Genomic DNA, 14,951 nt, shown 5'->3' on the forward strand with positions numbered 1-14,951 from the left:
ATGGAAATTTTTTCTTGTTTTCCTGGTCTATTGTGTTGCGATAGTTCGCGTGGTTTAACTTCAAATGTGGGGGAGTCTTCGGTTAGTGTGTCTAGTTCAAATCTCTTGGGTGCGGGATATCGACTCGGTGAATCTTCCTCTCTTTTCCTGATTGGCAAACAAACCTCAGGGGGGTTTCTAGATAAGGCGTCTGCATTCGCGTTTGCCTTACCTTCTTTGTGTATAATGTCGAATTCGAAATCCGCCAATTTTAGTTTCCACTTCCAAATTCTTGAAGTAGGATCTTTGATAGAATGCATCCACACCAGAGGTTTATGATCGGTTATAATGGTGAATTTTCTCCCGTACAAATACGGTCGGAAGTGCATTGCGCTGTAAACGATCGCTAGGCATTCCTTTTCTATCGTGGAATAATTTTGTTCGGCGGGGTTCAATAATCTTGAGGCGTATGCGATCGGTAGGTCTTTTCCGATAGGTCCTTGGCTTAGTACGCCGCCCACGGCATATCCAGATGCGTCTGTCGTGAGATTGAATGGTTGAGAGAAGTCCGGGTACTGCAAAATGGGTTCTGTTATAAGGGCTGTTTTCAAGGTGTTGAATGCATCTTCTTGGTTTTCCGTCCACTTGAACGCAACGTCCTTTTTTAGTAATTGCGTCAATGGTTTCGCAACCTTGGAGAAATTGGGTATGAACCTTCGGTAATATCCAGCTAATCCCAAAAATTGTTTAACATTTTTTGATTTCCTTGGCCGTGGAAAATTTGAAACTGCCTCGATTTTCTTTGGGTCAGGTTTAACTCCATTCTCACTGATTACATGTCCCAAATATTTTACTTCGTGCCGTAAGAATTCGCACTTGTCCGGTTGCAGTTGCAATTTAGCTCTCCGTAATCTGTCCATAAGTCGATTAAATTTAATCTCATGTTCGTGAATGGATGTGGAATAAATTACTATATCATCCAGATAAACGAACAGCTCTATTCCTTGCAACCCTGACAGTATCGAATTCATCAACCGCTGGAACGTTGCTGGTGCATTTTTCAGTCCGAAAGGCATTCGTTTGAACTGAAAATGACCATATGGCGTCGAGAATGCAGTTTTGTGGGCATCTTTCGATGATATACGGACTTGGTGGAACCCAGATGCTAGATCGAACGTGGAAAAGTATTTCGCACTTCCCAATTGGTCCAATATTTCAGTGATATTGGGTAGTGGATAGGCATCGCCTATTGTTTTGTCATTTAATTTCCTGTAATCAATAACCATTCTCCATCGTTTATTACCTTGAGAGTCCGGTTTCTTCGGCACGATCCATAATGGGGAGTTATACGGAGATGTCGATGATTCCACAACGTCCGTTTCTAGTAGTTCTTGAATCTGGCGGTTTATTTCTTCCCGATGTACGGGAGGATACCGGTATTGTTTAACATTGATCGGTATCTCATCTGTGGTAGCAATTTCGTGTTGTAAAACGTCTGTTCCTTCTAGTGTCTCCCCTGGGAGATGAAATCTATCTTGATTCTTCCGTATTAGCGCTTCGACGTTCCTCTTTTCTTCTTCATTTAAATGCTCTAGTCGCAATAATTCCATTATTTTGTCGAACCTATTTCCCTCAGATGCTGAAACGGCGTTGCACGTAGTATGAGAGGGCGGAGTAGGAGTTGCAAATTTTTTTATTACTATTGTGGGTACGGTAAATTCGTAATCCCTCGAGGTGGTATTAATTATTCTTAAATAACCACGTCCCTTATGGTTTTTCACGACCGCATTTCCGAAATAGACTCCCTTAATCGGTTCGATTTTGGGGATGAATCCCTCATTTTCCTCCGGATTTGCGATATTTATGGTACAGGGTACCGAACTTCGTTTCGGCACAATTATCTTTTCTTTTGTATCAAACGGGATATAGATATCCCCCCATTTGATATGTTTTTGCCCGTAATCCAAACGGGCTCTGTATTTTGCAAAAAATTCGGAACCTAAGATTCCGTCTTGATTGATCAGCAGGGAATCATCAACTACATGGAAAGTAACGGGGTGGCCCGCAACCTGTATTATTGTCTGCCCTAGGGTGACCAGGCTCGTTGCCGTAATTCCTCGAACTTCAATTATCTCTTGCTCGTTGATGATCGCTGACTCGGGTAAGGCAGGTTTCTTGATAATGTTAATTTCTGATCCGGAGTCTAGCAGTAGATTTGCCTTCGTTTTCAAATCCGGGGAGACTATTCTCGCGGTAGGAGTATTTGAGGTTTCTTTTATTTCTATTGAAACCATCCGGAAAGGTCGACGTCCGAATCTGAGTCCAACACCCGGTGATACTTGTATGGGACGTTTAGGAATATTTTCAGTAGATTTAGAATTATTCTTTGAATTTTTATTACAAACCTTTTTGCTTATAGATTCTGTTTTGGGTTTAGGGATGGCTATACTTTTATTCTCTATAGTCTGAGTTTTCTTAGAATTTAATGGCTTGACTTTGAGTTCGATAAAGTTACTTTCTGATGGTTTTATAGAAGTTTTTGAGGGTGATACGCTTGCTATCTCTTTTCGTATTATATTTGAAACGTTCACAAAATTCGTGGAACCTTGCTTTTGTATTCTTGCCGAGTCAACCGTGATATTAGGCAGGGGATAAACGTCGCCTTTCGTTTCGTCGTTCAATTTCCTAGTTTCTGCCTCTTCTGAAAGTTCTTTGATATTAGTGTTGTTTATTTTGGCTGGGGATTCGGGAGATTTTTCACTCATGATTTCGTCTGTGGTGCCGTGCGTCCTCTTGCTACTTAAAGTAACATCGTCTTTTATCGCAGCAACGGAACAGTGTTTGTATTGGAAGGTTGGTTGTTTCAAATAATCAGCATCCCTCCTTTGACTTGGATCTCCTTTGAGATGTTTATCTACGCATTTTTCTTTCCAGGTTATTGCTCTTGCTCTTTTCCTAATATCTTCCTCTATTCCCGGGTCGCTTAGACGATTCCACGACGGCGATACAAATCTCCAATCCTGGTGGTGGTTTCTGATGTTGTTACTATCGTATAGGGGACGAGTTTTGTTTCCATTATAATTATTCGGAGGTGTCGGACGATTCTGCGTCGGCGGCACGAATCTTCGATCCTGGCGGTTGTTTCTGATGTTGTTACTATCGTATAGGGGACGAGTGTTGTTTCCATTATAATTATTCGGAGGTGTCGGACGATTCTGCGTCGGCGGCACGAATCTTCGAGCTCGTTCGCATGCCCTTAAAAATTGAAATACCGGTGGTCGATGGCCGTCGAACACTGGCACTGACTTGATCGTGTCTTTTAGTTTAATTGGTTGAAAATTATCATTAATGGGTCTTATTCCTCGCGGAATTAACGGCGTCGATGTGGGAATTTCGGTATCTCTCGATTCCCTACTTGCACGCAGGTCTTCTTCCACTCTGCTTAGACTTGCATTAATGTCGGTTAGTACGCGAAAATTCTCGTCCCACGCTTTCAATTTTTCCGACAACAACGTAATCGTGTCCTCGTTTAGTGAGTCTCGTGCGACCGCCATGTTTTTTTTTTCCTTTCTTTTTGTATATGTTTATGTGTATGTTTCAGTTAATAAATTGAAAAAACTTTAAACCTATGAGCGTATGTTATTGTTTATACCAACTGTAATCCTCCGTGGAGCGTATCCCACCGCTGCCACCAAAATTTTATCTATATATATATATATATATTGTTACGTTTCGCTATCCAAATTTTGAAATTTTAAACAATGTAGTAGTCGCTGCCACCAGAAACAGTCTAAGGACTGTTTCAATTAGATATTTCTTGTTAGATTATGTAGCGTTGATCGGAGTTTAGGCCACTGGTCAACAATCTCCACTTTTCGGCTAACCTGCTATGCGCAGGAATACTAGCACGGGAGAGGATTGTTTGGAATAAACAATTATATTATAAATAATTATTACAGGCGGAATTAATGACGAATTATACTAATCATTGATATTATTTATTATTTTAATTATTAGTTATTAATAATAATTAAAGTTAACTCACCTGACGTTGGTCTCCGCTGATGAACGGGCAGGCCGCTGGGGTGATTCCGGTTTTACAAAGATCGACACTTCTATAATTTTTCGTTTTAATCTTTATTTAATTTGAACAGTGTAAACAACAGTGTGTCCGGACGTGTTTAACAATTCGAAATTCTAACACAAAAACTTGAGCCAACTATTGTTTTGATTCTAACTGACTAATAACAATTATTTTATAATTCGAACTGACTAATAACATTTATATCTCGTAATTCTTAAACTCAAACTGGAACGAACAATTATTCTCTAATCCTAACTTAAATTCTAATTAAATCAACTGAACGAACTGATATCAGACTCACTCAAATTCAATTGAACGACTAACAATTACTCTCCTTATTTTCGCTAAATTCTCCTGAACCAACTAATCACAATTGCTCTATCCTATTTCTTTATTCTAACTGAATTACTCTTCTTTAATTTCGTTAAATTCTCCCGAACGCTAACAATTTCTCTGACTATATTCTAACTGAACCAACTAATGGCAGTTACTCTCTTTTCACAATTACTCTGATTGTTCTAACTGAACCACTAACAATTAATCGCTAACGCTAACGCTAACAATTAATCTGACTCTTCTTTATTTTTCGCTAAATTCTCCCGAACGCTAACAATTACTCTCTTCTATTCCTTTATTCAACTGACCCGCTAACAATTACTCTCTTCTATTCCTTTATTCAACTGACCCGCTAACAATTACTCTCCTTATTTTCGCTAAATTCTCCTGAACCAACTAATCACAATTGCTCTATCCTATTTCTTTATTCTAACTGAATTACTCTTCTTTAATTTCGTTAAATTCTCCCGAACGCTAACAATTTCTCTGACTATATTCTAACTGAACCAACTAATGGCAGTTACTCTCTTTTCACAATTACTCTGATTGTTCTAGCTGAACCACTAACAATTAATCGCTAACGCTAACGCTAACAATTAATCTGACTCTTCTTTATTTCTCGCTAAATTCTCCCGAACGCTAACAATTACTCTCTTCTATTCCTTTATTCAACTGACCCGCTAACAATTACTCTCTTCTATTCCTTTATTCAACTGACCCGCTAACAATTACTCTCTTCTATTCCTTTATTCAACTGACCCGCTAACAATTACTCTCCTTTGAATTGTGTCGCTACGCTTTTTATAATGACATCCCCAATGGGATGACAGTCACGTGACAGTTCGTTCCGGTGGGAATCGCAATGCTGCAGGTTTTTAGAGTTTCCATGAGAGAACGTGGATTTTGATGATTACAGGTTATGTTGAGTGATGGACACAAAAGCGTCCGCGCCTGTGCGAACTGTCTGAGTATGTGTTTTTAGTATTCTATCTCGTTTCGCATGTTGTTTGTTTCCTTAAACTTGTGAATTTGTTTTAGCGCAAGAGGAAGAAGATATGTGAATGGTACGAGATGACGTGATCGACGTGCGTGTGTGAATATGTGCGAGGGATGATGCTGAAGTGGCGGTTTTCCATCCAAATAGGCACAGTGGCACCTTCGTTGGCGTCGTGTCCTGATGATCTTTTGACAATTTGGTTTTATTTGACAATATGAGATATATTTTGCTCCTTGTAGATTTATATGTCCATATTTGCTATATATTAAATCGTGTATATTTTATATTACCTTCTTGTTATTAGGTTATTAGTTGTGTAACTCCAGTTTCTGATCTATGGAAAGTGGTGAAACGTCTTCACGAAATACAATTTCATTCGTTTTCCTCCCTTGCATTGGCACGCTGTGAGTGGTGTCGACTTCCAGATGAGGTTTGTGCATCTTGATTATTATGCATTTAATGATAGATACTTTGTCAGAGGTTCCCATGCGGATTGTCGCGGTGTGTATCTTGTTATGATTTCTTTTATTTAGTTCATCCTGCTTCTTTCGTGTTTTATTCACTGCATATGATATTTCAGTGCAAGAAGAAGAAGAATTGTAAAGAATCCGTAAGTGGCCCTAGAAGACGCAGTCATCGTGTGAGGTGTTGTCGGCAGGAACGAAGAGTCGAAGTTGTTGAAGAAGTCGTGTGACATTTGTATTGTTTCCGGTTATATACAACGCTATTTCACATATCTATGTATATATATATATATTATTATATTATTATATATTATTATACTAAATCTTCAGTTGGTTTAGTTGAATGTTCAGTAATGTAATTTTTACAAGGTGGTTTTGTATATTAGATGAGTAGTTGTTCGATATAATAATATGTGTATATATATATACATTTCACAATGTAATTTTCAAATTATGTAAAATATATATATACATATGTATATGTGCGCGTATTGTTATTCTCATTGTTTCTCGGATCGTTAATTGGTTGAATATTCCATAATGTGGATTTCGTATATAATTCTCTAGGTTCGTAGAAATGTAAATCTATATATTTATTTCTTTGCGTTTTAATGGTTTAATAACGTATACATACATATATATATATATATTATGAATTTTTCCCAAAGATACGCGTACGCATGTGTATATCTATATATGTGTGTGTCGCAGAGTAATCTTGTATACAATTTTCACTTTTATTAGAATGCTGATGTAGTGTAGTATATTTTATTTTATTAGATTACCAATTATTTAGATTCACGAAGTAGGTCACACACACAGATATGCATACACGTGTGTGTATATACATGTGTTTTCGCAGAGAAATCTCATACATTTGAATCGCGGCTTGTTTTATTTATTGGTTCATTTAATTATTTCATTTTATTTGTATTTTATATGTCATTGCTGATTGGTTGTAGTGTTTCTTCTTATTGATTCATTTATTTCATTTTGATTGTCTGTCGTATAATTCTTTTTATTTTGATTGGTTAGTTATTAGTTAATTTATTATTATTGGTCGTGTTTAATTATTCATAAGTTATTGGTTCGTGGCGTCACGTGCGGAACGCGGGACGTGACAATATAACGTTATACGTTATATCGATATAGTATATAACGTTATACGTTATATCGTAATACTACATAACGTTATACGTTATATCGTTATAGTATATAACGTTATACGTTATATCGTTATAGTATATAACGTCATACGTTATATCTTAATAGTATATAACGTTATACGTTATATCGTAATAGTATATAACGATATACATTATATCGATATAGTATATAACGTTATACGTTATATCGTTATAGTATATAACGTTATACGTTATATCGTAATAGTATATAACGTTATACGTTATATCGATATAGTATATAACGTTATACGTTATATCGTTATAGTATATAACGTTATACGTTATATCGTTATAGTATATAACGTTATACGTTATATCGATATAGTATATAACGTTATACGTTATAACGTAATACTACATAACGTTATACGTCATATCGTTATAGTATATAACGTTATACGTTATATCGTAATAGTATATAACGTTATACGTTATATCGATATAGCATATAACGTTATACGTTATATCATAATACTACATAACGTTATACGTTATATCGTTATAGTATATAACGTTATACGTTATATCGTTATAGTATATAACGTCATACGTTATATCTTAATAGTATATAACGTTATACGTTATATCGTTATAGTATATAACGTTATACGTTATATCGTTATAGTATATAACGTCATACGTTATATCTTAATAGTATATAACGTTATACGTTATATCGTAATAGTATACAACGTTATACGTTATATCGATTTCGTATATAACGTTATACGTTATATCGATATAGTATATAACGTTATACGTTATATCGATATAGTATATAACGTTATACGTTATATCGATATAGTATATAACGTTATACGTTATATCGTTATAGTATATAACGTTATACGTTATATCGATATATAGTATATAACGTTATACGTTATAACGTAATACTACATAACGTTATACGTCATATCGTTATAGTATATAACGTTATACGTTATATCGTAATAGTATATAACGTTATACGTTATAACGTAATACTACATAACGTTATACGTCATATCGTTATAGTATATAACGTTATACGTTACATCGTAATAGTATATAACGTTATACGTTATATCGATATAGCATATAACGTTATACGTTATATCATAATACTACATAACGTTATACGTTATATCGTTATAGTATATAACGTTATACGTTATATCGTTATAGTATATAACGTCATACGTTATATCTTAATAGTATATAACGTTATACGTTATATCGTAATAGTATAAAACGATATACGTTATATCGATATAGTATATAACGTTATACGTTATATCGTAATACTACATAACGTTATACGTCATATCCTTATAGTATATAACGTTATACGTTATATCGATATAGTATATAACGTTATACGTTATATCGATATAGTATATAACGTTATACGTTATATCGATATAGTATATAACGTTATACGTTATATCGTTATAGTATATAACGTTATACATTATATCGATATAGTATATAACGTTATACGTTATATCGTTATCGTATATAACGTTATACGTTATATCGATATAGTATATAACGTTATACGTTATACCGTTAAAGTATATAACGTTATACGTTATATCGTAATAGTATATAACGTTATACGTTATATCGTAATAGTATATAACGTTATACGTTATATCGTAATAGTATATAACGTTATACGTTATATCTTAATAGTATAAAACGTTATACCTTATATCGATATAGTATATAACGTTATACGTTATATCGTTATCGTATATAACGTTATACGTTATATCGTAATAGTATATAACGTTATACGTTATATCGTTATCGTATATAACGTTATACGTTATATCGATATCGTATATAACGTTATACGTTATATCGTTATCGTATATAACGTTATACGTTATATCGATATAGTATATAAAGTTATACGTTATATCGATATAGTATATAACGTTATACGTTATACCGTAATACTACATAACGTTATACGTCATATCGTTATAGTATATAACGTTATACGTTATATCGTAATAGTATATAACGTTATACGTTATATCGATATAGTATATAATGTTATACGTTATATCATAATACTACATAACGTTATACGTTATATCGTAATAGTATATAACGTTATACGTTATATCGTAATAGTATAAAACGTTATACGTTATATCGATATAGTATATAACGTTATACGTTATATCGTTATCGTATATAACGTTATACGTTATATCGTAATAGTATATAACGTTATACGTTATATCGTTATCGTATATAACGTTATACGTTATATCGATATCGTATATAGCGTTATACGTTATATCGATATAGTATATAACGTTATACGTTATATCGATATAGTATATAACGTTATACGTTATATCGATATAGTATATAACGTTATACGTTATATCGTTATAGTATATAACGTTATACGTTATATCGATATAGTATATAACGTTATACGTTATATCGTAATACTACATAACGTTATACGTCATATCGTTATAGTATATAACGTTATACGTTATATCGTAATAGTATATAACGTTATACGTTATATCGATATAGTATATAACGTTATACGTTATATCATAATACTACATAACGTTATACGTTATATCGTTATAGTATATAACGTTATACGTTATATCGATATAGTATATAACGTTATACGTTATATCGATATAGTATATAACGTTATTCGTTATATCGATATAGTATATAACGTTATACGTTATATCGATATAGTATATAACGTTATACGTTATATCGTTATAGTATATAACGTTATACGTTATATCGATATAGTATATAACGTTATACGTTATATCGTTATCGTATATAACGTTATACGTTATATCGATATAGTATATAACGTTATACGTCATATCGTTATAGTATATAACGTTATACGTTATATCGTAATAGTATATAACGTTATACGTTATATCGATATAGTATATAACGTTATACGTTATATCATAATACTACATAACGTTATACGTTATATCGATATAGTATATAACGTTATACGTTATATCGTTATAGTATATAACGTTATACGTTATATCGATATAGTATATAACGTTATACGTTATATCGTAATACTACATAACGTTATACGTCATATCGTTATAGTATATAACGTTATACGTTATATCGTAATAGTATACTACGTTATACGTTATATCGTTATCGTATATAACGTTATACGTTATATCGTAATACTACATAACGTTATACGATATATCGTTATAGTATATAACGTTATACGTTATACCGTTATCGTACATAACGTCATACGTTATATCGTAATTGTATATAACGTTATACGTTATATCGTTATGGTATATAACGTTATACGTTATATCGATAGAGTATATAACGTTATACGTTATATCGATATAGTATATAACGTTATACGTTATATCGATATAGTATATAACGTTATACGTTATATCGTTATAGTATATAACGTTATACGTTATATCGATATAGTATATAACGTTATACGTTATATCGTAATACTACATAACGTTATACGATATATCGATATAGTATATAACGTTATACGTTATATCGATATAGTATATAACGTTATACGTTATATCGATATAGTATATAACGTTATACGTTATATCGTTATAGTATATAACGTTATACGTTATATCGATATAGTATATAACGTTATACGTTATATCGTAATACTACATAACGTTATACGTCATATCGTTATAGTATATAACGTTATACGTTATATCGTAATAGTATACTACGTTATACGTTATATCGTTATCGTATATAACGTTATACGTTATATCGTAATACTACATAACGTTATACGATATATCGTTACAGTATATAACGTTATACGTTATACCGTTATCGTACATAACGTCATACGTTATATCGTAATAGTATATAACGTTATACGTTATATCGTTATCGTATATAACGTTATACGTTATATCGTAATACTACATAACGTTATACGTCATATCGTTATAGGATATAACGTTATACGTTATATCGATATAGTATATAACGTTATACGTTATATCGTTATCGTATATAACGTTATACGTTATATCGTAATACTACATAACGTTATACGATATATCGATATAGTATATAACGTTATACGTTATATCGATATAGTATATAACGTTATACGTTATATCGATATAGTATATAACGTTATACGTTATATCGTTATAGTATATAACGTTATACGTTATATCGATATAGTATATAACGTTATACGTTATATCGTAATACTACATAACGTTATACGTCATATCGTTATAGTATATAACGTTATACGTTATATCGTAATAGTATACAACGTTATACGTTATATCGTTATCGTATATAACGTTATACGTTATATCGTAATACTACATAACGTTATACGATATATCGTTATAGTATATAACGTTATACGTTATACCGTTATCGTACATAACGTTATACGTTATATCGTAATTGTATATAACGTTATACGTTATATCGTTATAGTATATAACGTTATACGTTATATCGATATAGTATATAACGTTATACGTTATATCGTTATGGTATATAACGTTATACGTTATATCGATAGAGTATATAACGTTATACGTTATATCGATATAGTATATAACGTTATACGTTATATCGTTATAGTATATAACGTTATACGTTATATCGTTATAGTATATAACGTTATACGTTATATCGATATAGTATATAACGTTATACGTTATATCGTTATCGTATATAACGTTATACGTTATATCGATATAGTATATAACGTTATACGTCATATCGTTATAGTATATAACGTTATACGTTATATCGTAATAGTATATAACGTTATACGTTATATCGATATAGTATATAACGTTATACGTTATATCATAATACTACATAACGTTATACGTTATATCGATATAGTATATAACGTTATACGTTATATCGTTATAGTATATAACGTTATACGTTATATCGATATAGTATATAACGTTATACGTTATATCGTAATACTACATAACGTTATACGTCATATCGTTATAGTATATAACGTTATACGTTATATCGTAATAGTATACAACGTTATACGTTATATCGTTATCGTATATAACGTTATACGTTATATCGTAATACTACATAACGTTATACGATATATCGTTATAGTATATAACGTTATACGTTATACCGTTATCGTACATAACGTTATACGTTATATCGTAATTGTATATAACGTTATACGTTATATCGTTATAGTATATAACGTTATACGTTATATCGATATAGTATATAACGTTATACGTTATATCGTTATGGTATATAACGTTATACGTTATATCGATAGAGTATATAACGTTATACGTTATATCGATATAGTATATAACGTTATACGTTATATCGTTATAGTATATAACGTTATACGTTATATCGTTATAGTATATAACGTCATACGTTATATCTTAATAGTATATAACGTTATACGTTATATCGATATAGTATATAACGTTATACGTTATATCGTAATACTACATAACGTTATACGTCATATCGTTATAGTATATAACGTTATACGTTATATCGTAATAGTATACTACGTTATACGTTATATCGTAATACTACATAACGTTATACGATATATCGATATAGTATATAACGTTATACGTTATATCGATATAGTATATAACGTTATACGTTATATCGATATAGTATATAACGTTATACGTTATATCGTTATAGTATATAACGTTATACGTTATATCGATATAGTATATAACGTTATACGTTATATCGTAATACTACATAACGTTATACGTCATATCGTTATAGTATATAACGTTATACGTTATATCGTAATAGTATACAACGTTATACGTTATATCGTTATCGTATATAACGTTATACGTTATATCGTAATACTACATAACGTTATACGATATATCGTTATAGTATATAACGTTATACGTTATACCGTTATCGTACATAACGTTATACGTTATATCGTAATTGTATATAACGTTATACGTTATATCGTTATAGTATATAACGTTATACGTTATATCGATATAGTATATAACGTTATACGTTATATCGTTATGGTATATAACGTTATACGTTATATCGATAGAGTATATAACGTTATACGTTATATCGATATAGTATATAACGTTATACGTTATATCGTTCTAGTATATAACGTTATACGTTATATCGTTATAGTATATAACGTCATACGTTATATCTTAATAGTATATAACGTTATACGTTATATCGATATAGTATATAACGTTATACGTTATATCGTAATACTACATAACGTTATACGTCATATCGTTATAGTATATAACGTTATACGTTATATCGTAATAGTATACTACGTTATACGTTATATCGTTATAGTATATAACGTTATACGTTATATCGATATAGTATATAACGTTATACGTTATATCGATATAGTATATAACGTTATACGTTATATCGATATAGTATATAACGTTATACGTTATATCGATATAGTATATAACGTTATACGTTATATCGATATAGTATATAACGTTATACGTTATATCGATATAGTATATAACGTTATTCGTTATATCGATATAGTATATAACGTTATACGTTATATCGATATAGTATATAACGTTATACGTTATATCGTTATAGTATATAACGTTATACGTTATATCGATATAGTATATAACGTTATACGTTATATCGTTATCGTATATAACGTTATACGTTATATCGATATAGTATATAACGTTATACGTCATATCGTTATAGTATATAACGTTATACGTTATATCGTAATAGTATATAACGTTATACGTTATATCGATATAGTATATAACGTTATACGTTATATCATAATACTACATAACGTTATACGTTATATCGATATAGTATATAACGTTATACGTTATATCGTTATAGTATATAACGTTATACGTTATATCGATATAGTATATAACGTTATACGTTATATCGTAATACTACATAACGTTATACGTCATATCGTTATAGTATATAACGTTATACGTTATATCGTAATAGTATACTACGTTATACGTTATATCGTTATCGTATATAACGTTATACGTTATATCGTAATACTACATAACGTTATACGATATATCGTTACAGTATATAACGTTATACGTTATACCGTTATCGTACATAACGTCATACGTTATATCGTAATAGTATATAACGTTATACGTTATATCGTTATCGTATATAACGTTATACGTTATATCGTAATACTACATAACGTTATACGTCATATCGTTATAGGATATAACGTTATACGTTATATCGATATAGTATATAACGTTATACGTTATATCGTTATCGTATATAACGTTATACGTTATATCGTAATACTACATAACGTTATACGATATATCGATATAGTATATAACGTTATACGTTATATCGATATAGTATATAACGTTATACGTTATATCGATATAGTATATAACGTTATACGTTATATCGTTATAGTATATAACGTTATACGTTATATCGATATAGTATATAACGTTATACGTTATATCGTAATACTACATAACGTTATACGTCATATCGTTATAGTATATAACGTTATACGTTATATCGTAATAGTATACAACGTTATACGTTATATCGTTATCGTATATAACGTTATACGTTATATCGTAATACTACATAACGTTATACGTTATATCGTTATAGTATATAACGTTATACGTTATATCGTTATAGTATATAACGTTATACGTTATATCGATATAGTATATAACGTTATACGTTATATCGTTATGGTATATAACGTTATACGTTATATCGATAGAGTATATAACGTTATACGTTATATCGATATAGTATATAACGTTATACGTTATATCGTTATAGTATATAACGTTATACGT

At 30.9% G+C, this 14,951-nt stretch overlaps 1 long non-coding RNA gene across 1 annotated transcript; it reads left to right on the forward strand.

Moving 5' to 3' along the window:
* Positions 1-5,296: 5,296 nt before the first annotated feature.
* Positions 5,297-6,204, forward strand: LOC126927733 (uncharacterized). The gene is made up of 3 exons (XR_007715830.1): positions 5,297-5,371; positions 5,446-5,826; positions 5,977-6,204. It is a non-coding gene; the product is annotated as an uncharacterized LOC126927733 (long non-coding RNA).
* The last annotated feature ends 8,747 nt before the right edge of the window (positions 6,205-14,951 follow it).

This window comes from Bombus affinis, unplaced genomic scaffold, assembly GCF_024516045.1.
Source record: "Bombus affinis isolate iyBomAffi1 unplaced genomic scaffold, iyBomAffi1.2 ctg00000204.1, whole genome shotgun sequence".
In the NCBI taxonomy this organism is placed as follows: domain Eukaryota; kingdom Metazoa; phylum Arthropoda; class Insecta; order Hymenoptera; family Apidae; genus Bombus; species Bombus affinis.